At 53.7% G+C, this 26,845-nt stretch overlaps 1 protein-coding gene across 1 annotated transcript in view; it reads left to right on the top strand.

The window, feature by feature from the left end:
* shank1 (SH3 and multiple ankyrin repeat domains 1) overlaps positions 1 to 26,845 on the top strand; it is a 320,292-nt gene that overhangs the window by 241,918 nt on the left and 51,529 nt on the right. The window lies entirely within an intron of this gene.

Below are 26,845 nucleotides of genomic sequence, written 5' to 3'. Positions count from 1 at the left end.
GTGACAAAGTTTCCCACCATAGCCCTGTTGGCTGTAGGTCTTGTACAGCCCTCTTGGCTGTAGCAGAAAGCTACGGAGATAGCACTGTGAACAGCGGTAAAACTCCAGAAGGAGACGCCACTCGTTCAGATGTTCAGGAAACCCTATGTACCTCCTGAAAAAGTATCTTACAAACTTTACACAGCAGTTTTTCTCAATCTCTACCGGCTCAATCAGAATAGCTCCACCTTGCGTCTGACTAAGGGAGTGTGTGAGAGGACGGTACAGATGGAGCTCCACCTTGCGTCTGACTAAGGGAGTGTGTGAGAGGACGGTACAGATGGAGCTCCACCTTGTGTCTGACTGACTCTGGGAGTGTGTGACGGGACGGTACAGAGGGAGCTACACCTTGTGTCTGAATGACTCTTTTTTTTATTACAAAATCCTTTATTACAAATATCGGTGCTATACAATATATGCAAAACAGTGGCAAACACAATTACTGCACTACAAATAGAGAATAGACATTACACCAGAATGTTGCCATCCCTATCCACGATGGCATTTACACCTCGCGGAGCCCAACGGTCTCGAAACTCCTCCAAGGCCGCTGTGGACTGCGCGTGTTCTTTTTCAATAGTTACCCGGGCACGAACATACCCCCTAAACATCGCCAGGCAGTCTGCCCGGGGAGATCCTCCCGCCACCCGTTTCCAAGACCCTCGGATGGCGGATTTCGCCAGCCCCAGGAGCAAGTTGACTAGGACATCCTCATCCCTCCATGCCCCTTTCCTTACTGGATGACCATATATAAACAGGGCGGGACTAAAATGCAGCCAGAAGGCGAGAAGCAGCCCACGCAAATATGCAAAAAGAGGCTGCAGCCTCACACACTCCATGTACATGTGGTACACGGTCTCCTCCAGCCCGCAGAAGTGGCATGTGGGTGGGAGATCCATGTACAAACTGAAAAACTTATTGCAGGGCACCGCTCTATGCAATACCCTCCAGCCGAGATCCCCCAGGTGCATGGGAAGAACCCCGGCATAAAGGGACTTCCAGTGGGGACCCTGCTCACCTCCGGGCGGAAGGACCGACTTTCACGGCGTGTCGGAACGGTGGACAAGGGCAAGGAAGTGGAGGATGTGGAGTAGCAGCCCATACAGATACCTGAATGGGACTGTGGGTATCGATGAGAGACGGCTCAAGTTGTGTGGACACGGCTCCCGGAGAAGATTGCGGGGTCTGGGCCCCACCAGCAGCTCGGCCTGAGTCGGTCCACACAACTGAGCCGCACCGACAGCCACTGAGGTAGGGCAAGGGTCGCCCAGGACCCTGCCCTCCGCCTGAGGCGACCATGTTCCAGACTCTCAGTAGGTCCTGATAGAAGCCGGGCAAACTCCGCAAAGCAGCATGGCTGACGCCCGCCGGTGGTAGACGCATGTCTTCGTGAAGACAGCAGCCCCTCCAGAGGAAGAAAGTCGCCAACACGTGCCACCTGGGAGGTTGCTCGGCGTACAGGTGGGAGTGTGTGACAGGATACTACAGAGGGAGCTCCACCTTCTGTCTGACTGTGGGAGTGTATGAGAGGACTGTGCAGGTGGAGCTCCAGTTTGTGTCTGACTTACTCTGGGACTGTGTGACAGGACGGTACAGAGGGAGCTCCACCTTCTGTCTGACTGACTCTGGAAGTGTGTGACAGGACGGTACAGAGGGATCTCCACCTTCTGTCTGACTGATTCTGGAAGTGTGTGAGAGGACGGTACAGATGGAGCTCCACCTTGTGTCTCACTGACTCTGGGAGTGTCTGACTGGACGGTAATAAGGGAGCTCCACTTTTTGTCAGACTGACTCTGGGAGTCTGTGACAGGACGGTACAGAGAGAGCTCCAGCTTGTGTCTGACTGACTCTGGGAGTGTGTGACAGGACGGTACAGAGAGAGCTCCAGCTTGTGTCTCACTGACTCTGGGAGTGTCTGACTGGACGGTACAGAGAGAGCTCCAGCTTGTGTCTGACTGACTCTGCGAGTCTGTGACAGGACATTACAGAGAGAGCTCCAGCTTTCGTCTGACTGACTCTGTGGGTGTTTGACAGGACATTACAGAGGGAGCTCCAGCTTGTGTCTCACTGACTCTGGGAGTGTCTGACTGGACGGTACAGAGAGAGCTCCAGCTTGTGTCTGACTGACTCTGGGATTGTGTGACAGGACGGTACAGAGGGAGCTCCAGCTTGTGTCTTAGTCTGGAAGTGTGTGACAGGACAGTACAGAGGGAGCTCCACCTTGTGTCTGACTGACTCTGCGAGTCTGTGACAGGACATTACAGAGAGAGCTCCAGCTTTCGTCTGACTGACTCTGTGGGTGTGTGACAGGACATTACAGAGGGAGCTCCAGCTTGTGTCTCACTGACTCTGGGAGTGTCTGACTGGACGGTACAGAGAGAGCTCCAGCTTGTGTCTGACTGACTCTGGGATTGTGTGACAGGACGGTACAGAGGGAGCTCCAGCTTGTGTCTTAGTCTGGAAGTGTGTGACAGGACAGTACAGAGGGAGCTCCACCTTGTGTCTGACTGACTCTGCGAGTCTGTGACAGGACATTACAGAGAGAGCTCCAGCTTTCATCTGACTGACTCTGTGGGTGTGTGACAGGACATTACAGAGGGAGCTCCACCTTGTGTCTCACTGACTCTGGGAGAGTCTGACTGGACGGTACAGAGAGAGCTCCAGCTTGTGTCTGACTGACTCTGGGAGTGTGTGACAGGACAGTACAGAGGGAGCTCCACCTTTCGTCTGACTATAGGAGTGTGTGATGGGACGGTAGAGAGGGACTCCACCTTGTGTCTGACTGTCTCTGGGATCGTGTGACAGGTTGGTACAGATGCAGCTCCTCCTTGTGTCTGACTGACTCTTGAAGTGTGTGAGATGACAGTACAGGTGGAGCTCCCTCTTGTGACTGACTGACTCTGGGATTGTGTGACAGGACGGTACAGAGGTAGCTCCACCTTGTGACTGTCTGGCTCTGGGACTGTGTGACTGGACAGTATAGAGGGAGCTCTACATTGTGTCTGAATCTGGAACTGTATGATAGGACGGTTCAGAGGGAAATCCACCTCGTGTCTGACTGGCTCTGGGACTGTGTGACTGGACAGTACAGAGGGAGCTCCACCTTGTGTCTGACTGACTCTGGGATTGTGTGACAGGACGGTACAGAGGGAGCTCCAGCTTGTGTCTTAGTCTGGAAGTGTGTGACAGGACAGTACAGAGGGAGCTCCACCTTGTGTCTGACTGACTCTTGGAGTGTATGAGAGGATGGTACAGGTGGAGCTCCCGCTTGTGTCTGACTGACTCTGGGATTGTGTGACAGGACGGTACAGAGTGAGCTCCGCCTTGTCTCTGACTGACTCTGGGTGTGTGTGACAGGACGGTACAGAGGGAGCTCCACCTTGTGTCTGACTGACTCTGGGAGTATGTGATAGGACGGTACAGAGAGAGCTCCAGCTTGTGTCTGACTGACTCTGGGATTGTGTGACAGGACGGTACAGAGGGAGCTCCAGCTTGTGTCTGACTGACTCTGGGATTGTGTGACAGGACGGTACAGAGGGAGCTCCAGCTTGTTTCTGACTCTGGGAGTGTGTGAGAGGACAGTACAGAGGGAGCTCCACCTTGTGTCTGACTGACTCTGCGAGTCTGTGACAGGACATTACAGAGAGAGCTCCAGCTTTCGTCTGACTGACTCTGTGGGTATGTGACAGGACATTACAGAGGGAGCTCCACCTTGTGTCTCACTGACTCTGGGAGTGTCTGACTGGACGGTACAGAGAGAGCTCCAGCTTGTGTCTGACTGACTCTGGGATTGTGTGACAGGACGGTACAGAGGGAGCTCCACCTTGTGTCTGACTGACTCTGCGAGTCTGTGACAGGACATTACAGAGAGAGCTCCAGCTTTTGTCTGACTGACTCTGTGGGTATGTGACAGGACATTACAGAGGGAGCTCCACCTTGTGTCTCACTGACTCTGGGAGTGTCTGACTGGACGGTACAGAGAGAGCTCCAGCTTGTGTCTGACTGACTCTGGGATTGTGTGACAGGACAGTACAGAGGGAGCTCCACCTTGTGTCTGACTGACTCTGCGAGTCTGTGACAGGACATTACAGAGAGAGCTCCAGCTTTTGTCTGACTGACTCTGTGGGTATGTGACAGGACATTACAGAGGGAGCTCCACCTTGTGTCTGACTGACTCTGGGAGTGTGTGACAGGACGGTACTGAGTGAGCTCCGCCTTGTCTCTGACTGACTCTGGGTGTGTGTGACAGGACGGTACAGAGGGAGCTCCACCTTGTGTCTGACTGACTCTGGGAGTATGTGATAGGACGGTACAGAGAGAGCTCCAGCTTGTGTCTGACTGACTCTGGGATTGTGTGACAGGACGGTACAGAGGGAGCTCCAGCTTGTGTCTGACTGACTCTGGGATTGTGTGACAGGACGGTACAGAGGGAGCTCCAGCTTGTTTCTGACTCTGGGAGTGTGTGAGAGGACAGTACAGAGGGAGCTCCACCTTGTGTCTGACTGACTCTGCGAGTCTGTGACAGGACATTACAGAGAGAGCTCCAGCTTTCGTCTGACTGACTCTGTGGGTATGTGACAGGACATTACAGAGGGAGCTCCACCTTGTGTCTCACTGACTCTGGGAGTGTCTGACTGGACAGTACAGAGAGAGCTCCAGCTTGTGTCTGACTGACTCTGGGATTGTGTGACAGGACGGTACAGAGGGAGCTCCAGCTTGTGTCTTAGTCTGGAAGCGTGTGACAGGACAGTACAGAGGGAGCTCCACCTTGTGTCTGACTGACTCTGCGAGTCTGTGACAGGACATTACAGAGAGAGCTCCAGCTTTCGTCTGACTGACTCTGTGGGTATGTGACAGGAAATTACAGAGGGAGCTCCACCTTGTGTCTCACTGACTCTGGGAGTGTCTGACTGGACGGTACAGAGAGAGCTCCAGCTTGTGTCTGACTGACTCTGGGAGTGTGTGACAGGACAGTACAGAGGGAGCTCCACCTTTCGTTTGACTATAGGAGTGTGTGATGGGACGGTAGAGAGGGACTCCACCTTGTGTCTGACTGTCTCTGGGATTGTGTGACAGGTTGGTACAGATGCAGCTCCTCCTTGTGTCTGACTGACTCTTGAAGTGTGTGAGATGACAGTACAGGTGGAGCTCCCTCTTGTGACTGACTGACTCGGGGAGTGTGTGACTGGACAGTATAGAGGGAGATCCTCCTTGATCTGAATCTTGGACTGTGTGATAGGACAGTTCAGTGGGAGCTCCACCTTGTGTCTGACTGACTCTGGGATTGTGTGACAGGACGATACAGAGGTAGCTCCACCTGGTGACTGTCTGGCTCTGGGACTGTGTGACTGGACGGTATAGAGGGAGCTCTACGTTGTGTCTGAATCTGGAACTGTATGATAGGACGGTTCAGAGGGAAATCCACCTTGTGTCTGACTGGCTCTGGGACTGTGTGACTGGACAGTACAGAGGGAGCTCCACCTTGTGTCTGACTGACTCTGGGATTCTGTGACAGGACGGTACAGAGGGAGCTCCAGCTTGTGTCTTAGTCTGGAAGTGTGTGACAGGACAGTACAGAGGGAGCTCCACCTTGTGTCTGACTGACTCTTGGAGTGTATGAGAGGATGGTACAGGTGGAGCTCCCGCTTGTGTCTGACTTACTCTGGGTGTGTGTGACAGGACAGTACAGAGGGAGCTTCACCTTGTATCTGACTGCCGTAGTGTGTGACAGGACGGTACAGAGGGAGCTCCACCTTGTGTCTGACTGACTCTGGGATTGTGTGACTGGACAGTAATGTGGGAGCTCCACCTTGTGACTGACTGACTCTGGGATTGTGTGACAGGACGGTACAGAGGTAGCTCCACCTTGTGACTGTCTGGCTCTGGGACTGTGTGACTGGACAGTATAGAGGGAGCTCTACATTGTGTCTGAATCTGGAACTGTATGATAGGACGGTTCAGAGGGAAATCCACCTCGTGTCTGACTGGCTCTGGGACTGTGTGACTGGACAGTACAGAGGGAGCTCCACCTTGTATCTGACTGACTCTGGGATTCTGTGACAGGACGGTACAGAGGGAGCTCCAGCTTGTGTCTTAGTCTGGAAGTGTGTGACAGGACAGTACAGAGGGAGCTCCACCTTGTGTCTGACTGACTCTTGGAGTGTATGAGAGGATGGTACAGGTGGAGCTCCCGCTTGTGTCTGACTGACTCTGGGATTGTGTGACAGGACGGTACAGAGTGAGCTCCGCCTTGTCTCTGACTGACTCTGGGTGTGTGTGACAGGACGGTACAGAGGGAGCTCCACCTTGTGTCTGACTGACTCTGGGAGTCTGTGATAGGACGGTACAGAGAGAGCTCCAGCTTGTGTCTGACTGACTCTGGGATTGTGTGACAGGACGGTACAGAGGGAGCTCCAGCTTGTGTCTGACTGACTCTGGGATTGTGTGACAGGACGGTACAGAGGGAGCTCCAGCTTGTTTCTGACTCTGGGAGTGTGTGAGAGGACAGTACAGAGGGAGCTCCACCTTGTGTCTGACTGACTCTGCGAGTCTGTGACAGGACATTACAGAGAGAGCTCCAGCTTTCGTCTGACTGACTCTGTGGGTATGTGACAGGACATTACAGAGGGAGCTCCACCTTGTGTCTCACTGACTCTGGGAGTGTCTGACTGGACGGTACAGAGAGAGCTCCAGCTTGTGTCTGACTGACTCTGGGATTGTGTGACAGGACGGTACAGAGGGAGCTCCACCTTGTGTCTGACTGACTCTGCGAGTCTGTGACAGGACATTACAGAGAGAGCTCCAGCTTTTGTCTGACTGACTCTGTGGGTATGTGACAGGACATTACAGAGGGAGCTCCACCTTGTGTCTCACTGACTCTGGGAGTGTCTGACTGGACGGTACAGAGAGAGCTCCAGCTTGTGTCTGACTGACTCTGGGATTGTGTGACAGGACAGTACAGAGGGAGCTCCACCTTGTGTCTGACTGACTCTGCGAGTCTGTGACAGGACATTACAGAGAGAGCTCCAGCTTTTGTCTGACTGACTCTGTGGGTATGTGACAGGACATTACAGAGGGAGCTCCACCTTGTGTCTCACTGACTCTGGGAGTGTCTGACTGGACGGTACAGAGAGAGCTCCAGCTTGTGTCTGACTGACTCTGGGAGTGTGTGACAGGACAGTACAGAGGGAGCTCCACCTTTCGTTTGACTATAGGAGTGTGTGATGGGACGGTAGAGAGGGACTCCACCTTGTGTCTGACTGTCTCTGGGATTGTGTGACAGGTTGGTACAGATGCAGCTCCTCCTTGTGTCTGACTGACTCTTGAAGTGTGTGAGATGACAGTACAGGTGGAGCTCCCTCTTGTGACTGACTGACTCGGGGAGTGTGTGACTGGACAGTATAGAGGGAGCTCCACCTTGTGTCTGACTGACTCTTGGAGTGTATGAGAGGATGGTACAGGTGGAGCTCCCGCTTGTGTCTGACTGACTCTGGGATTGTGTGACAGGACGATACAGAGGTAGCTCCACCTGGTGACTGTCTGGCTCTGGGACTGTGTGACTGGACAGTACAGAGGGAGCTCCACCTTGTGTCTGACTGACTCTGGGATTGTGTGACAGGACGGTACAGAGGGAGCTCCAGCTTGTGTCTTAGTCTGGAAGTGTGTGACAGGACAGTACAGAGGGAGCTCCACCTTGTGTCTGACTGACTCTTGGAGTGTATGAGAGGATGGTACAGGTGGAGCTCCCGCTTGTGTCTGACTGACTCTGGGATTGTGTGACAGGACGGTACAGAGTGAGCTCCGCCTTGTCTCTGACTGACTCTGGGTGTGTGTGACAGGACGGTACAGAGGGAGCTCCACCTTGTGTCTGACTGACTCTGGGAGTATGTGATAGGACGGTACAGAGAGAGCTCCAGCTTGTGTCTGACTGACTCTGGGATTGTGTGACAGGACGGTACAGAGGGAGCTCCAGCTTGTGTCTGACTGACTCTGGGATTGTGTGACAGGACGGTACAGAGGGAGCTCCAGCTTGTTTCTGACTCTGGGAGTGTGTGAGAGGACAGTACAGAGGGAGCTCCACCTTGTGTCTGACTGACTCTGCGAGTCTGTGACAGGACATTACAGAGAGAGCTCCAGCTTTCGTCTGACTGACTCTGTGGGTATGTGACAGGACATTACAGAGGGAGCTCCACCTTGTGTCTCACTGACTCTGGGAGTGTCTGACTGGACGGTACAGAGAGAGCTCCAGCTTGTGTCTGACTGACTCTGGGATTGTGTGACAGGACGGTACAGAGGGAGCTCCACCTTGTGTCTGACTGACTCTGCGAGTCTGTGACAGGACATTACAGAGAGAGCTCCAGCTTTTGTCTGACTGACTCTGTGGGTATGTGACAGGACATTACAGAGGGAGCTCCACCTTGTGTCTCACTGACTCTGGGAGTGTCTGACTGGACGGTACAGAGAGAGCTCCAGCTTGTGTCTGACTGACTCTGGGATTGTGTGACAGGACAGTACAGAGGGAGCTCCACCTTGTGTCTGACTGACTCTGCGAGTCTGTGACAGGACATTACAGAGAGAGCTCCAGCTTTTGTCTGACTGACTCTGTGGGTATGTGACAGGACATTACAGAGGGAGCTCCACCTTGTGTCTGACTGACTCTGGGAGTGTGTGACAGGACGGTACTGAGTGAGCTCCGCCTTGTCTCTGACTGACTCTGGGTGTGTGTGACAGGACGGTACAGAGGGAGCTCCACCTTGTGTCTGACTGACTCTGGGAGTATGTGATAGGACGGTACAGAGAGAGCTCCAGCTTGTGTCTGACTGACTCTGGGATTGTGTGACAGGACGGTACAGAGGGAGCTCCAGCTTGTGTCTGACTGACTCTGGGATTGTGTGACAGGACGGTACAGAGGGAGCTCCAGCTTGTTTCTGACTCTGGGAGTGTGTGAGAGGACAGTACAGAGGGAGCTCCACCTTGTGTCTGACTGACTCTGCGAGTCTGTGACAGGACATTACAGAGAGAGCTCCAGCTTTCGTCTGACTGACTCTGTGGGTATGTGACAGGACATTACAGAGGGAGCTCCACCTTGTGTCTCACTGACTCTGGGAGTGTCTGACTGGACAGTACAGAGAGAGCTCCAGCTTGTGTCTGACTGACTCTGGGATTGTGTGACAGGACGGTACAGAGGGAGCTCCACCTTGTGTCTGACTGACTCTGCGAGTCTGTGACAGGACATTACAGAGAGAGCTCCAGCTTTTGTCTGACTGACTCTGTGGGTATGTGACAGGACATTACAGAGGGAGCTCCACCTTGTGTCTCACTGACTCTGGGAGTGTCTGACTGGACGGTACAGAGAGAGCTCCAGCTTGTGTCTGACTGACTCTGGGATTGTGTGACAGGACAGTACAGAGGGAGCTCCACCTTGTGTCTGACTGACTCTGCGAGTCTGTGACAGGACATTACAGAGAGAGCTCCAGCTTTTGTCTGACTGACTCTGTGGGTATGTGACAGGACATTACAGAGGGAGCTCCACCTTGTGTCTCACTGACTCTGGGAGTGTCTGACTGGACGGTACAGAGAGAGCTCCAGCTTGTGTCTGACTGACTCTGGGAGTGTGTGACAGGACAGTACAGAGGGAGCTCCACCTTTCGTTTGACTATAGGAGTGTGTGATGGGACGGTAGAGAGGGACTCCACCTTGTGTCTGACTGTCTCTGGGATTGTGTGACAGGTTGGTACAGATGCAGCTCCTCCTTGTGTCTGACTGACTCTTGAAGTGTGTGAGATGACAGTACAGGTGGAGCTCCCTCTTGTGACTGACTGACTCGGGGAGTGTGTGACTGGACAGTATAGAGGGAGCTCCACCTTGTGTCTGACTGACTCTTGGAGTGTATGAGAGGATGGTACAGGTGGAGCTCCCGCTTGTGTCTGACTGACTCTGGGATTGTGTGACAGGACGATACAGAGGTAGCTCCACCTGGTGACTGTCTGGCTCTGGGACTGTGTGACTGGACAGTACAGAGGGAGCTCCACCTTGTGTCTGACTGACTCTGGGATTGTGTGACAGGACGGTACAGAGGGAGCTCCAGCTTGTGTCTTAGTCTGGAAGTGTGTGACAGGACAGTACAGAGGGAGCTCCACCTTGTGTCTGACTGACTCTTGGAGTGTATGAGAGGATGGTACAGGTGGAGCTCCCGCTTGTGTCTGACTGACTCTGGGATTGTGTGACAGGACGGTACAGAGTGAGCTCCGCCTTGTCTCTGACTGACTCTGGGTGTGTGTGACAGGACGGTACAGAGGGAGCTCCACCTTGTGTCTGACTGACTCTGGGAGTATGTGATAGGACGGTACAGAGAGAGCTCCAGCTTGTGTCTGACTGACTCTGGGATTGTGTGACAGGACGGTACAGAGGGAGCTCCAGCTTGTGTCTGACTGACTCTGGGATTGTGTGACAGGACGGTACAGAGGGAGCTCCAGCTTGTTTCTGACTCTGGGAGTGTGTGAGAGGACAGTACAGAGGGAGCTCCACCTTGTGTCTGACTGACTCTGCGAGTCTGTGACAGGACATTACAGAGAGAGCTCCAGCTTTCGTCTGACTGACTCTGTGGGTATGTGACAGGACATTACAGAGGGAGCTCCACCTTGTGTCTCACTGACTCTGGGAGTGTCTGACTGGACGGTACAGAGAGAGCTCCAGCTTGTGTCTGACTGACTCTGGGATTGTGTGACAGGACGGTACAGAGGGAGCTCCACCTTGTGTCTGACTGACTCTGCGAGTCTGTGACAGGACATTACAGAGAGAGCTCCAGCTTTTGTCTGACTGACTCTGTGGGTATGTGACAGGACATTACAGAGGGAGCTCCACCTTGTGTCTCACTGACTCTGGGAGTGTCTGACTGGACGGTACAGAGAGAGCTCCAGCTTGTGTCTGACTGACTCTGGGATTGTGTGACAGGACAGTACAGAGGGAGCTCCACCTTGTGTCTGACTGACTCTGCGAGTCTGTGACAGGACATTACAGAGAGAGCTCCAGCTTTTGTCTGACTGACTCTGTGGGTATGTGACAGGACATTACAGAGGGAGCTCCACCTTGTGTCTGACTGACTCTGGGAATGTGTGACAGGACGGTACTGAGTGAGCTCCGCCTTGTCTCTGACTGACTCTGGGTGTGTGTGACAGGACGGTACAGAGGGAGCTCCACCTTGTGTCTGACTGACTCTGGGAGTATGTGATAGGACGGTACAGAGAGAGCTCCAGCTTGTGTCTGACTGACTCTGGGATTGTGTGACAGGACGGTACAGAGGGAGCTCCAGCTTGTGTCTGACTGACTCTGGGATTGTGTGACAGGACGGTACAGAGGGAGCTCCAGCTTGTTTCTGACTCTGGGAGTGTGTGAGAGGACAGTACAGAGGGAGCTCCACCTTGTGTCTGACTGACTCTGCGAGTCTGTGACAGGACATTACAGAGAGAGCTCCAGCTTTCGTCTGACTGACTCTGTGGGTATGTGACAGGACATTACAGAGGGAGCTCCACCTTGTGTCTCACTGACTCTGGGAGTGTCTGACTGGACAGTACAGAGAGAGCTCCAGCTTGTGTCTGACTGACTCTGGGATTGTGTGACAGGACGGTACAGAGGGAGCTCCAGCTTGTGTCTTAGTCTGGAAGCGTGTGACAGGACAGTACAGAGGGAGCTCCACCTTGTGTCTGACTGACTCTGCGAGTCTGTGACAGGACATTACAGAGAGAGCTCCAGCTTTCGTCTGACTGACTCTGTGGGTATGTGACAGGACATTACAGAGGGAGCTCCACCTTGTGTCTCACTGACTCTGGGAGTGTCTGACTGGACGGTACAGAGAGAGCTCCAGCTTGTGTCTGACTGACTCTGGGAGTGTGTGACAGGACAGTACAGAGGGAGCTCCACCTTTCGTTTGACTATAGGAGTGTGTGATGGGACGGTAGAGAGGGACTCCACCTTGTGTCTGACTGTCTCTGGGATTGTGTGACAGGTTGGTACAGATGCAGCTCCTCCTTGTGTCTGACTGACTCTTGAAGTGTGTGAGATGACAGTACAGGTGGAGCTCCCTCTTGTGACTGACTGACTCGGGGAGTGTGTGACTGGACAGTATAGAGGGAGATCCTCCTTGATCTGAATCTTGGACTGTGTGATAGGACAGTTCAGTGGGAGCTCCACCTTGTGTCTGACTGACTCTGGGATTGTGTGACAGGACGATACAGAGGTAGCTCCACCTGGTGACTGTCTGGCTCTGGGACTGTGTGACTGGACGGTATAGAGGGAGCTCTACGTTGTGTCTGAATCTGGAACTGTATGATAGGACGGTTCAGAGGGAAATCCACCTTGTGTCTGACTGGCTCTGGGACTGTGTGACTGGACAGTACAGAGGGAGCTCCACCTTGTGTCTGACTGACTCTGGGAGTGTCTGACTGGACGGTACAGAGAGAGCTCCAGCTTGTGTCTGACTGACTCTGGGATTGTGTGACAGGACAGTACAGAGGGAGCTCCACCTTGTGTCTGACTGACTCTGCGAGTCTGTGACAGGACATTACAGAGAGAGCTCCAGCTTTTGTCTGACTGACTCTGTGGGTATGTGACAGGACATTACAGAGGGAGCTCCACCTTGTGTCTCACTGACTCTGGGAGTGTCTGACTGGACGGTACAGAGAGAGCTCCAGCTTGTGTCTGACTGACTCTGGGAGTGTGTGACAGGACAGTACAGAGGGAGCTCCACCTTTCGTTTGACTATAGGAGTGTGTGATGGGACGGTAGAGAGGGACTCCACCTTGTGTCTGACTGTCTCTGGGATTGTGTGACAGGTTGGTACAGATGCAGCTCCTCCTTGTGTCTGACTGACTCTTGGAGTGTATGAGAGGATGGTACAGGTGGAGCTCCCGCTTGTGTCTGACTGACTCTGGGATTGTGTGACAGGACGATACAGAGGTAGCTCCACCTGGTGACTGTCTGGCTCTGGGACTGTGTGACTGGACAGTACAGAGGGAGCTCCACCTTGTGTCTGACTGACTCTGGGATTGTGTGACAGGACGGTACAGAGGGAGCTCCAGCTTGTGTCTTAGTCTGGAAGTGTGTGACAGGACAGTACAGAGGGAGCTCCACCTTGTGTCTGACTGACTCTTGGAGTGTATGAGAGGATGGTACAGGTGGAGCTCCCGCTTGTGTCTGACTGACTCTGGGATTGTGTGACAGGACGGTACAGAGTGAGCTCCGCCTTGTCTCTGACTGACTCTGGGTGTGTGTGACAGGACGGTACAGAGGGAGCTCCACCTTGTGTCTGACTGACTCTGGGAGTATGTGATAGGACGGTACAGAGAGAGCTCCAGCTTGTGTCTGACTGACTCTGGGATTGTGTGACAGGACGGTACAGAGGGAGCTCCAGCTTGTGTCTGACTGACTCTGGGATTGTGTGACAGGACGGTACAGAGGGAGCTCCAGCTTGTTTCTGACTCTGGGAGTGTGTGAGAGGACAGTACAGAGGGAGCTCCACCTTGTGTCTGACTGACTCTGCGAGTCTGTGACAGGACATTACAGAGAGAGCTCCAGCTTTCGTCTGACTGACTCTGTGGGTATGTGACAGGACATTACAGAGGGAGCTCCACCTTGTGTCTCACTGACTCTGGGAGTGTCTGACTGGACGGTACAGAGAGAGCTCCAGCTTGTGTCTGACTGACTCTGGGATTGTGTGACAGGACGGTACAGAGGGAGCTCCACCTTGTGTCTGACTGACTCTGCGAGTCTGTGACAGGACATTACAGAGAGAGCTCCAGCTTTTGTCTGACTGACTCTGTGGGTATGTGACAGGACATTACAGAGGGAGCTCCACCTTGTGTCTCACTGACTCTGGGAGTGTCTGACTGGACGGTACAGAGAGAGCTCCAGCTTGTGTCTGACTGACTCTGGGATTGTGTGACAGGACAGTACAGAGGGAGCTCCACCTTGTGTCTGACTGACTCTGCGAGTCTGTGACAGGACATTACAGAGAGAGCTCCAGCTTTTGTCTGACTGACTCTGTGGGTATGTGACAGGACATTACAGAGGGAGCTCCACCTTGTGTCTGACTGACTCTGGGAGTGTGTGACAGGACGGTACTGAGTGAGCTCCGCCTTGTCTCTGACTGACTCTGGGTGTGTGTGACAGGACGGTACAGAGGGAGCTCCACCTTGTGTCTGACTGACTCTGGGAGTATGTGATAGGACGGTACAGAGAGAGCTCCAGCTTGTGTCTGACTGACTCTGGGATTGTGTGACAGGACGGTACAGAGGGAGCTCCAGCTTGTGTCTGACTGACTCTGGGATTGTGTGACAGGACGGTACAGAGGGAGCTCCAGCTTGTTTCTGACTCTGGGAGTGTGTGAGAGGACAGTACAGAGGGAGCTCCACCTTGTGTCTGACTGACTCTGCGAGTCTGTGACAGGACATTACAGAGAGAGCTCCAGCTTTCGTCTGACTGACTCTGTGGGTATGTGACAGGACATTACAGAGGGAGCTCCACCTTGTGTCTCACTGACTCTGGGAGTGTCTGACTGGACAGTACAGAGAGAGCTCCAGCTTGTGTCTGACTGACTCTGGGATTGTGTGACAGGACGGTACAGAGGGAGCTCCAGCTTGTGTCTTAGTCTGGAAGCGTGTGACAGGACAGTACAGAGGGAGCTCCACCTTGTGTCTGACTGACTCTGCGAGTCTGTGACAGGACATTACAGAGAGAGCTCCAGCTTTCGTCTGACTGACTCTGTGGGTATGTGACAGGACATTACAGAGGGAGCTCCACCTTGTGTCTCACTGACTCTGGGAGTGTCTGACTGGACGGTACAGAGAGAGCTCCAGCTTGTGTCTGACTGACTCTGGGAGTGTGTGACAGGACAGTACAGAGGGAGCTCCACCTTTCGTTTGACTATAGGAGTGTGTGATGGGACGGTAGAGAGGGACTCCACCTTGTGTCTGACTGTCTCTGGGATTGTGTGACAGGTTGGTACAGATGCAGCTCCTCCTTGTGTCTGACTGACTCTTGAAGTGTGTGAGATGACAGTACAGGTGGAGCTCCCTCTTGTGACTGACTGACTCGGGGAGTGTGTGACTGGACAGTATAGAGGGAGATCCTCCTTGATCTGAATCTTGGACTGTGTGATAGGACAGTTCAGTGGGAGCTCCACCTTGTGTCTGACTGACTCTGGGATTGTGTGACAGGACGATACAGAGGTAGCTCCACCTGGTGACTGTCTGGCTCTGGGACTGTGTGACTGGACGGTATAGAGGGAGCTCTACGTTGTGTCTGAATCTGGAACTGTATGATAGGACGGTTCAGAGGGAAATCCACCTTGTGTCTGACTGGCTCTGGGACTGTGTGACTGGACAGTACAGAGGGAGCTCCACCTTGTGTCTGACTGACTCTGGGATTCTGTGACAGGACGGTACAGAGGGAGCTCCAGCTTGTGTCTTAGTCTGGAAGTGTGTGACAGGACAGTACAGAGGGAGCTCCACCTTGTGTCTGACTGACTCTTGGAGTGTATGAGAGGATGGTACAGGTGGAGCTCCCGCTTGTGTCTGACTTACTCTGGGTGTGTGTGACAGGACAGTACAGAGGGAGCTTCACCTTGTATCTGACTGCCGTAGTGTGTGACAGGACGGTACAGAGGGAGCTCCACCTTGTGTCTGACTGACTCTGGGATTGTGTGACTGGACAGTAATGTGGGAGCTCCACCTTGTGTCTGACTGACTCTGGGAGTGTGTGACAGGACGGTACAGAGGGAGCGCCTCCTTGTCTCTGACTGACTCTGGGTGTGTGTGACAGGACGGTACAGAGGGAGCTCCGCCTTGTCTCTGACTGACTCTGGGATTGTGTGACAGGACGGTACTGAGTGAGCTCCACCTTGTGTCTGAATGACTCTAGGTGTGTGTGACAGTACGGTACAGAGGGAGCTCCACCTTGTGTCTGACTGACTCTGGGAGTGTCTGACTGGACGGTACAGAGAGAGCTCCAGCTTGTGTCTGACTGACTCTGGGATTGTGTGACAGGACGGTACAGAGGGAGCTCCAGCTTGTGTCTTAGTCTGGAAGTGTGTGACAGGACAGTAAAGAGGGAGCTCCACCTGGTGTCTGACTGACTCTGCGAGTCTGTGACAGGACATTACAGAGAGAGCTCCAGCTTTCGTCTGACTGACTCTGTGGGTGTGTGACAGGACATTACAGAAGGAGCTCCAGCTTGTGTCTCACTGACTCTGGGAGTGTCTGACTGGACGGTACAGAGAGAGCTCCAGCTTGTGTCTGAATGACTCTGGGATTGTGTGACAGGACGGTACAGAGGGAGCTCCAGCTTGTGTCTTAGTCTGGAAGTGTGTGACAGGACAGTACAGAGGGAGCTCCACCTTGTGTCTGACTGACTCTGCGAGTCTGTGACAGGACATTACAGAGAGAGCTCCAGCTTTCATCTGACTGACTCTGTGGGTGTGTGACAGGACATTACAGAGGGAGCTCCACCTTGTGTCTCACTGACTCTGGGAGAGTCTGACTGGACGGTACAGAGAGAGCTCCAGCTTGTGTCTGACTGACTCTGGGAGTGTGTGACAGGACAGTACAGAGGGAGCTCCACCTTTCGTCTGACTATAGGAGTGTGTGATGGGACGGTAGAGAGGGACTCCACCTTGTGTCTGACTGTCTCTGGGATCGTGTGACAGGTTGGTACAGATGCAGCTCCTCCTTGTGTCTGACTGACTCTTGAAGTGTGTGAGATGACAGTACAGGGGGAGCTCCTTCTTGTGACTGACTGACTCTGGGATTGTGTGACAGGACGGTACAGAGGTAGCTCCACCTTGTGACTGTCTGGCTCTGGGACTGTGTGACTGGACAGTATAGAGGGAGCTCTACGTTGTGTCTGAATCTGGAACTGTATGATAGGACGGTTCAGAGGGAGCTCCACCTTGTGTCTGACTGACTCTGGGAGTGTATGAGAGGATGGTACAGGTGGAGCTCCCGCTTGTGTCTGACTTACTCTGGGTGTGTGTGACAGGACAGTACAGAGGGAGCTTCACCTTGTATCTGACTGCCGTAGTGTGTGACAGGACGGTACAGAGGGAGCTCCACCTTGTGTCTGACTGACTCTGGGATTGTGTGACTGGACAGTGCAGAGGGTGCTCCACCTTGTGTCTGACTGACTCTGGGAGTGTGTGACTGGACAGTAATGTGGGAGCTCCACCTTGTGTCTGACTGACTCTGGGAGTGTGTGACAGGACGGTACAGAGGGAGCTCCGCCTTGTCTCTGACTGACTCTGGGTGAGTGTGACAGGACGGTACAGAGGGAGCTCCGCCGTGTGTCTGACTGACTCTGGGAGTGTGCGACAGGACGGTACTGAGTGAGCTCCACCTTGTGGCTGAATGACTCTAGGTGTGTGTGACAGGACGGTACAGAGGGAGCTCCACCTTGTGGCTGAATGACTCTAGGTGTGTGTGACAGGACATTACAGAGGGAGCTCCACCTTGTGTCTGACTGACTCTGGGAGTGTGTGAGAGGTCGGTACAGATGGAGCTCCAGCTTGTGTCTGACTGACTCTGGGAGTGTGTGAGGGGACGGTACAGATCGAGCTCCGCCTTGTGTCTGACTGACTCGGGGAGTGTGTGATAGGACATTACGGAGGGAGCTCCACCTTGTGTCTGACTGACTCTGGGAGTGTGTGAGAGGACGGTACAGATGGAGCTTCAGCTTGTGTCTGACTGACTCTGGGAGTGTGTGACAGGATGGTACAGAGGGAGCTCCGCCTTGTGTCTGACTGACTCTGGGAGTGTGTGACAGGACGGTACAGAGGGAGCTCCACCTTGTGTCTGACTGACTCTAGGTGTGAGTGACAGGACGGTACAGAGGGAGCTCCACCTTGTGTCTGACTGACTCTGGGAGTGTGTGACAGGACGGTACAGAGGGAGCTCCACCTTGTGTCTGACTGACTCTGGGAGTGTGTGACAGGACGGTACAGAGGGAGCTCCACCTTGTGTCTGACTGACTCTGGGAGTGTGTGACAGGACGGTACAGAGGGAGCTCCACCTTGTGTCTGACTGACTCTGGGAGTGTGTGACAGGACGGTACTGAGTGAGCTCCACCTTGTGTCTGAATGACTCTAGGTGTGTGTGACAGTACGTTACAGAGGGAGCTCCACCTTGTGTCTAACTGACTCTGGGAGTGTGTGACAGGACGGTACTGTGGGAGCTCCTCCTTGTGTCTGACTGACTCTGGGAGTGTATGAGAGGATGGTACAGGTGGAGCTCCCGCTTGTGTCTGACTGACTCTGGGAGTGTGTGACAGGACGGTACAGAGGGAGCTCCACCTTGTGTCTGACTGACTCTGGGATTGTGTGACTGGACAGTGCAGAGGGTGCTCCACCTTGTGTCTGACTGACTCTGGGAGTGTGTGACTGGACAGTAATGTGGGAGCTCCACCTTGTGTCTGACTGACTCTGGGAGTATGTGTCAGGACAGTACAGAGGGAGCTCCGCCTTGTGTCTGACTGACTCTGGGAGTGTGTGAGAGGACGGTACAGATGGAGCTTCAGCTTGTGTCTGACTGACTCTGGGAGTGTGTGACAGGATGGTACAGAGGGAGCTCCGCCTTGTGTCTGACTGACTCGGGGAGTGTGTGACAGGACGGTACAGAGGGAGCTCCGCCTTGTGTCTGACTGACTCTAGGTGTGAGTGACAGGACGGTACAGAGGGAGCTCCGCCTTGTGTCTGACTGACTCTGGGAGTGTGTGACAGGACGGTACAGAGGGAGCTCCACCTTGTGTCTGAGTTTGGGAGTGTGTGAGAGGACGGTACAGAGGGAGCTCCACCTTGTGTCTGACTGACTCTGGGAGTGTGTGACAGTACGGTACAGAGGGAGCTCCACCTTGTGTCTGACTGACTCTGGGAGTGTGTGACAGGACGGTACTGAGTGAGCTCCACCTTGTGTCTGAATGACTCTAGGTGTGTGTGACAGTACGTTACAGAGGGAGCTCCACCTTGTGTCTGACTGACTCTGGGAGTGTGTGACAGGACGGTACAGAGGGAGCTCCACCTTGTGTCTGACTGACTCTGGGAGTGTGTGACAGGACGGTACTGAGTGAGCTCCACCTTGTGTCTGAATGACTCTAGGTGTGTGTGACAGGACGGTACAGAGGGAGCTCCACCTTGTGGCTGAATGACTCTAGGTGTGTGTGACAGGACATTACAGAGGGAGCTCCACCTTGTCTCTGACTGACTCTGGGAGTGTGTGAGAGGTCGGTACAGATGGAGCTCCAGCTTGTGTCTGACTGACTCTGGGAGTGTGTGAGAGGACGGTACAGATCGAGCTCCGCCTTGTGTCTGACTGACTCTGGGAGTGTGTGAGAGGACGGTACAGATGGAGCTCCGCCTTGTGTCTGACTGACTCGGGGAGTGTGTGATAGGACATTACGGAGGGAGCTCCACCTTGTGTCTGACTGACTCTGGGAGTGTGTGAGAGGACGGTACAGATGGAGCTTCAGCTTGTGTCTGACTGACTCTGGGAGTGTGTGACAGGATGGTACAGAGGGAGCTCCGCCTTGTGTCTGACTGACTCGGGGAGTGTGTGACAGGACGGTACAGAGGGAGCTCCGCCTTGTGTCTGACTGACTCTGGGAGTGTGTGACAGGACGGTACAGAGGGAGCTCCACCTTGTGTCTGACTGACTCTAGGTGTGAGTGACAGGACGGTACAGAGGGAGCTCCGCCTTGTGTCTGACTGACTCTGGGAGTGTGTGACAGGACGGTACAGAGGGAGCTCCACCTTGTGTCTGAGTTTGGGAGTGTGTGAGAGGACGGTACAGAGGGAGCTCCACCTTGTGTCTGACTGACTCTGGGAGTGTGTGACAGTACGGTACAGAGGGAGCTCCACCTTGTGTCTGACTGACTCTGGGAGTGTGTGACAGGACGGTACTGAGTGAGCTCCACCTTGTGTCTGAATGACTCTAGGTGTGTGTGACAGTACGTTACAGAGGGAGCTCCACCTTGTGTCTGACTGACTCTGGGAGTGTGTGACAGGACGGTACAGAGGGAGCTCCACCTTGTGTCTGACTGACTCTGGGAGTGTGTGACAGGACGGTACTGAGTGAGCTCCACCTTGTGTCTGAATGACTCTAGGTGTGTGTGACAGTACGTTACAGAGGGAGCTCCACCTTGTGTCTGACTGACTCTGGGAGTGTGTGACAGGACGGTATTGTGGGAGCTCCACCTTGAGTCTGACTGACTCTGGGAGTGTGTGTCAGGACAGCAGAGAGGGAGCTCCACCTTGTGTCTGACTGTCTCTGGGAGTGTGTGACAGGACGGTACTGAGTGAGCTCCACCTTGTGTCTGATTGACTCTAGGTGTGTGTGACAGTACGTTACAGAGGGAGCTCCACCTTGTGTCTGACTGTCTCTGGGAGTGTGTGACAGGACGGTACAGAGGGAGCTCCACCTTGTGTCTGACTGACTCTGGGAGTGTGTGACAGGACGGTACTGAGTGAGCTCCACCTTGTGTCTGAATGACTCTAGGTGTGTGTGACAGTACGTTACAGAGGGAGCTCCACCTTGTGTCTGACTGACTCTGGGAGTGTGTGACAGGACGGTACTGTGGGAGCTCCACCTTGAGTCTGACTGACTCTGGGAGTGTGTGTCAGGACAGCAGAGAGTGAGCTCCACCTTGTGTCTGACTGACTCTGGGAGTGTGTGACAGGACAGTACAGATGGAGCTCCAGCATGTGTCTGACTGACTCTGGGAGTGTGTGTCAGGACAGTAGAGAGGGAGTTCCACCTTGTGTCTGACTGACTCTGGGAGTGTGTGACAGGACGGTACAGAGGGAGCTCCACCTTGTGTCTGACTGTCCCTGGGAGTCTGTGACAGGACGGTACAGAGGGAGCTCCGCCTTGTGTCTTACTGACTCTGGGATTGTGTGACAGGACAGTACAGAGGGAGCTCCACCTTGTATTTTAGTTTGGAAGTGTGTGACAGGACAGTACAGAGGGAGCTCCACCTTTCGTCTGACTGACTCTGTGAGTGTGTGACAGGACATTACAGAGGGAGCTCCACCTTGTGTCTGACTGACTCTGGGAGTGTGTGACAGGACGGTACTGTGGGAGCTCCACCTTGAGTCTGACTGACTCTGAGAGTGTGTGTCAGGACAGCAGAGAGGGAGCTCCACCTTGTGTCTGACTGACTTTGGGAGTGTGTGACAGGACGGTACTGAGTGAGCTCCACCTTGTGTCTGATTGACTCTAGGTGTGTGTGACAGTACGTTACAGAGGGAGCTCCACCTTGTGTCTGACTGACTCTGGGAGTGTGTGTCAGGACAGTAGAGAGGGAGTTCCACCTTGTGTCTGACTGACTCTGGGAGTGTGTGACAGGACGGTACAGAGGGAGCTCCACCTTGTGTCTGACTGTCCCTGGGAGTCTGTGACAGGACGGTACAGAGGGAGCTCCACCTTTTATTTTAGTTTGGAAGTGTGTGACAGGACAGTACAGAGGGAGCTCCACCTTTCGTCTGACTGACTCTGTGAGTGTGTGACAGGACATTACAGAGGGAGCTCCACCTTGTGTCTGACTGAATCTGGGAGTGTGTGAGAGGACGGTACAGATGGAGCACCAGCTTGTGTCTGACTGACTCTGGGAGTGTGTGACAGGACATTACAGAGGGAGCTCCGCCTTGTGTCTGACTCTAGGATTGTGTGACAGGACGGTACAGATGGAGCTCCACCTTGTATTTTAGTTTCGAAGTGTGTGACAGGACAGTACAGACGGAGCTCCACCTTTCGTCTGACTGACTCTGTGAGTGTGTGACAGGACGGTACAGATGGAGCTCCACCTTGTATTTTAGTTTCGAAGTGTGTGACAGGACAGTACAGATGGAGCTCCACCTTGTATTTTACTTTGGAAGTCTGTGACAGGACGGTACAGAGGGAGCTCCACCTTGTGTCTGACTCTGGGAGTGTGTGACAGGACAGTACAGATGGAGCTCCAGCTTGTGTCTGACTGACTCTGGGAGTGTGTGACAGAACAGTACAGCGGGAGCTTCACGTTGTATTTTAGTTTCGAAGTGTGTGACAGGACAGTACAGACGGAGCTCCACCTTTCGTCTGACTGACTCTGTGAGTGTGTGACAGGACGGTACAGATGGAGCTCCACCTTGGATTTTAGTTTCGAAGTGTGTGACAGGACAGTACAGAGGGAGCTCCACCTTTCGTCTGACTGACTCTGGGAGTGTGTGACAGGACATTACAGATGGAGCTCCACCTTGTGTCTGACTGAATCTGGGAGTGTGTGACAGGACGGTACAGAGGGAGCTCCGCCTTGTGTCTGACTCTGGGAGTGTGTGACAGGACGGTACAGAGGGAGCTCCAGCTTGTGTCTGACTGACTCTGGGAGTGTGTGACAGGACGGTACAGAGGGAGCTCCACCTGGTGTCTGACTGACTCTGGGAGTGTGTGACAGGACATTACAGAGAGAGCTCCAGCTTGTGTCTGACTGACTCTGGGAGTGTGTGAGAGGATGGTACAGATGGAGCTCCAGCTTCTGTTGACTGACTCTGGGAGTGTGTGAGAGGACGGTACAGATGGAGCTCCACCTTGTGTCTGACTGACTCTGGGAGTGTGTGAGAGGACGGTACAGATGGAGCTCCACCTTGTGTCTGACTGACTCTGGGAGTGTGTGAGAGGACGGTACAGAGTGAGCTCCACCTTGTGTCTGACTGACTCTGGGAGTCCGTGACAGGACGGTACAGAGGGAGCTCCGCCTTGTGTCTGACTGACTCTTTTTTTTATTACAAAATCCTTTATTACAAATTTCGGTGCTATACAATATATACAAAACAGTGGCAAACACAATTACTGCACTACAAATAGAGAATAGACATTACACCAGAATGTTGCCATCCCTATCCACGATGGCATTTACACCCCGCGGAGCCCAACGGTCTCGAAACTCCTCTAAGGCCACTGTGGACTGTGCGTGTTCCTTTTCAATAGTTACCCGAGCACGAACATACCCCCTAAACATTGCCAGGCAGTCTGCCCGGGGAGATCCTCCCGCCACCCGTTTCCAAGACCCTCGGATGGCGGATTTCGCCAGCCCCAGGAGCAAGTTGACTGGGACATCCTCATCCTTCCATGCCCCCTTCCTTACTGGATGACCATATATAAACAGGATGGGACTAAAATGCAGCCAGAAGGCGAGAAGCAGCCCACGCAAATATGCAAAAAGAGGCTGCAGCCTCACACACTCCATGTACATGTGGTACACGGTCTCCTCCAGCCCGCAGAAGTGGCATGCAGGTGGGAAGTCCATGTACAAACTGAAAAACTTATTGCAGGGCACTGCCCTATGCAGTACCCTCCAGCCGAGATCCCCCAGGTGCATGACTGACTCTGGGAGTCTGTGACAGTACGGTACAGAGGGAGCTCCACCTTGTGTCTGACTGACTCTGGGATTGTGTGACAGTATGGTACAGAGGGAGCCCCACCTTGTGTCTGACTGACTCTAGGATTGTGTGACAGGACGGTACAGTGGGAGCTCCACCTTTCGTCTGACTGACTCTGTGAGTGTGTGACAGGACATTACAGAGGGAGCTCCACCTTGTGTCTGACTGAATCTGGGAGTGTGTGAGAGGACGATACAGATGGAGCTCCAGCTTGTGTCTGACTGACTCTGGGAGTGTGTGAGAGGACGGTACAGATGGAGCTCCGCCTTGTGTCTGACTGACTCTGGGAGTGTGTGACAGGACGGTACAGAGGGAGCTCCACCTTGTGTCTGAATGACTCTAGGTGTGTGTGACAGGACGGTCCAGAGGGAGCTCCAGCTTGTGTCTGAATGACTCTAGGTGTGTGTGACAGGACGGTCCAGAGGGAGCTCCAGCTTGTGTCTGACTCTGGGAGTGTGTGACAGGACAATACAGCGGGAGCTTCACCTTGTGTCTAACTGACTTTGGGATTGCGTGACTGGACAGTAATGTGGGAGCTCCACCTTGTGTCTGACTGTCCCTGGGAGTCTGTGACAGGACGGTACAGAGGGAGCTCCGCCTTGTGTCTGACTGACTCTGGGAGTGTGTGAGAGGACGGTACAGAGGGAGCTCCACCTTGTGTCTGACTGACTCTGGGAGTGTGTGACAGTACGGTACAGAGGGAGCTCCACCTTGTGTCTGACTGACTCTGGGAGTGTGTGACAGGACGGTACTGAGTGAGCTCCACCTTGTGTCTGAATGACTCTAGGTGTGTGTGACAGTACGTTACAGAGGGAGCTCCACCTTGTGTCTGACTGACTCTGGGAGTGTGTGACAGAACGGTACAGAGGGATCTCCACCTTGTGTCTGACTGTCCCTGGGAGTCTGTGACAGGACGGTACTGAGTGAGCTCCACCTTGTGTCTGACTGACTCTAGGTGTGTGTGACAGTACGTTACAGAGGGAGCTCCACCTTGAGTCTGACTGACTCTGGGAGTGTGTGACAGGACGGTACTGTGGGAGCTCCACCTTGAGTCTGACTGACTCTGGGAGTGTGTGTCAGGACAGCAGAGAGGGAGCTCCACCTTGTGTCTGACTGACTCTGGGAGTGTGTGACAGGACAGTACAGATGGAGCTCCAGCATGTGTCTGACTGACTCTGGGAGTGTGTGTCAGGACAGTAGAGAGGGAGTTCCACCTTGTGTCTGACTGACTCTGGGAGTGTGTGACAGGACGGTACAGAGGGAGCTCCACCTTGTGTCTGACTGTCCCTGGGAGTCTGTGACAGGACGGTACAGAGGGAGCTCCACCTTTTATTTTAGTTTGGAAGTGTGTGACAGGACAGTACAGAGGGAGCTCCACCTTTCGTCTGACTGACTCTGTGAGTGTGTGACAGGACATTACAGAGGGAGCTCCACCTTGTGTCTGACTGAATCTGGGAGTGTGTGAGAGGACGGTACAGATGGAGCACCAGCTTGTGTCTGACTGACTCTGGGAGTGTGTGACAGGACATTACAGAGGGAGCTCCGCCTTGTGTCTGACTCTAGGATTGTGTGACAGGACGGTACAGATGGAGCTCCACCTTGTATTTTAGTTTCGAAGTGTGTGACAGGACAGTACAGACGGAGCTCCACCTTTCGTCTGACTGACTCTGTGAGTGTGTGACAGGACGGTACAGAGGGAGCTCCACCTTGTGTCTGACTGACTCTGGGAGTGTGTGACAGGACGGTACTGAGTGAGCTCCACCTTGTGTCTGAATGACTCTAGGTGTGTGTGACAGTACGTTACAGAGGGAGCTCCACCTTGTGTCTGACTGACTCTGGGAGTGTGTGACAGAACGGTACAGAGGGATCTCCACCTTGTGTCTGACTGTCCCTGGGAGTCTGTGACAGGACGGTACTGAGTGAGCTCCACCTTGTGTCTGACTGACTCTGGGAGTGTGTGAGAGGACGGTACAGAGGGAGCTCCACCTTGTGTCTGACTGACTCTGGGAGTGTGTGACAGTACGGTACAGAGGGAGCTCCACCTTGTGTCTGACTGACTCTGGGAGTGTGTGACAGGACGGTACTGAGTGAGCTCCACCTTGTGTCTGAATGACTCTAGGTGTGTGTGACAGTACGTTACAGAGGGAGCTCCACCTTGTGTCTGACTGACTCTGGGAGTGTGTGACAGAACGGTACAGAGGGATCTCCACCTTGTGTCTGACTGTCCCTGGGAGTCTGTGACAGGACGGTACTGAGTGAGCTCCACCTTGTGTCTGACTGACTCTAGGTGTGTGTGACAGTACGTTACAGAGGGAGCTCCACCTTGAGTCTGACTGACTCTGGGAGTGTGTGACAGGACGGTACTGTGGGAGCTCCACCTTGAGTCTGACTGACTCTGGGAGTGTGTGTCAGGACAGCAGAGAGGGAGCTCCACCTTGTGTCTGACTGACTCTGGGAGTGTGTGACAGGACAGTACAGATGGAGCTCCAGCATGTGTCTGACTGACTCTGGGAGTGTGTGTCAGGACAGTAGAGAGGGAGTTCCACCTTGTGTCTGACTGACTCTGGGAGTGTGTGACAGGACGGTACAGAGGGAGCTCCACCTTGTGTCTGACTGTCCCTGGGAGTCTGTGACAGGACGGTACAGAGGGAGCTCCACCTTTTATTTTAGTTTGGAAGTGTGTGACAGGACAGTACAGAGGGAGCTCCACCTTTCGTCTGACTGACTCTGTGAGTGTGTGACAGGACATTACAGAGGGAGCTCCACCTTGTGTCTGACTGAATCTGGGAGTGTGTGAGAGGACGGTACAGATGGAGCACCAGCTTGTGTCTGACTGACTCTGGGAGTGTGTGACAGGACATTACAGAGGGAGCTCCGCCTTGTGTCTGACTCTAGGATTGTGTGACAGGACGGTACAGATGGAGCTCCACCTTGTATTTTAGTTTCGAAGTGTGTGACAGGACAGTACAGACGGAGCTCCACCTTTCGTCTGACTGACTCTGTGAGTGTGTGACAGGACGGTACAGATGGAGCTCCACCTTGTATTTTAGTTTCGAAGTGTGTGACAGGACAGTACAGATGGAGCTCCACCTTGTATTTTACTTTGGAAGTCTGTGACAGGACGGTACAGAGGGAGCTCCACCTTGTGTCTGACTCTGGGAGTGTGTGACAGGACAGTACAGATGGAGCTCCAGCTTGTGTCTGACTGACTCTGGGAGTGTGTGACAGAACAGTACAGCGGGAGCTTCACGTTGTATTTTAGTTTCGAAGTGTGTGACAGGACAGTACAGACGGAGCTCCACCTTTCGTCTGACTGACTCTGTGAGTGTGTGACAGGACGGTACAGATGGAGCT

This window comes from Hypanus sabinus, chromosome 29, assembly GCF_030144855.1.
Source record: "Hypanus sabinus isolate sHypSab1 chromosome 29, sHypSab1.hap1, whole genome shotgun sequence".
Taxonomy (NCBI): Eukaryota; Metazoa; Chordata; class Chondrichthyes; order Myliobatiformes; family Dasyatidae; genus Hypanus; species Hypanus sabinus.
The sequence above is the reverse complement of the archived record's forward strand: the minus strand, read 5'-3'. Positions and strand labels throughout refer to the sequence as shown.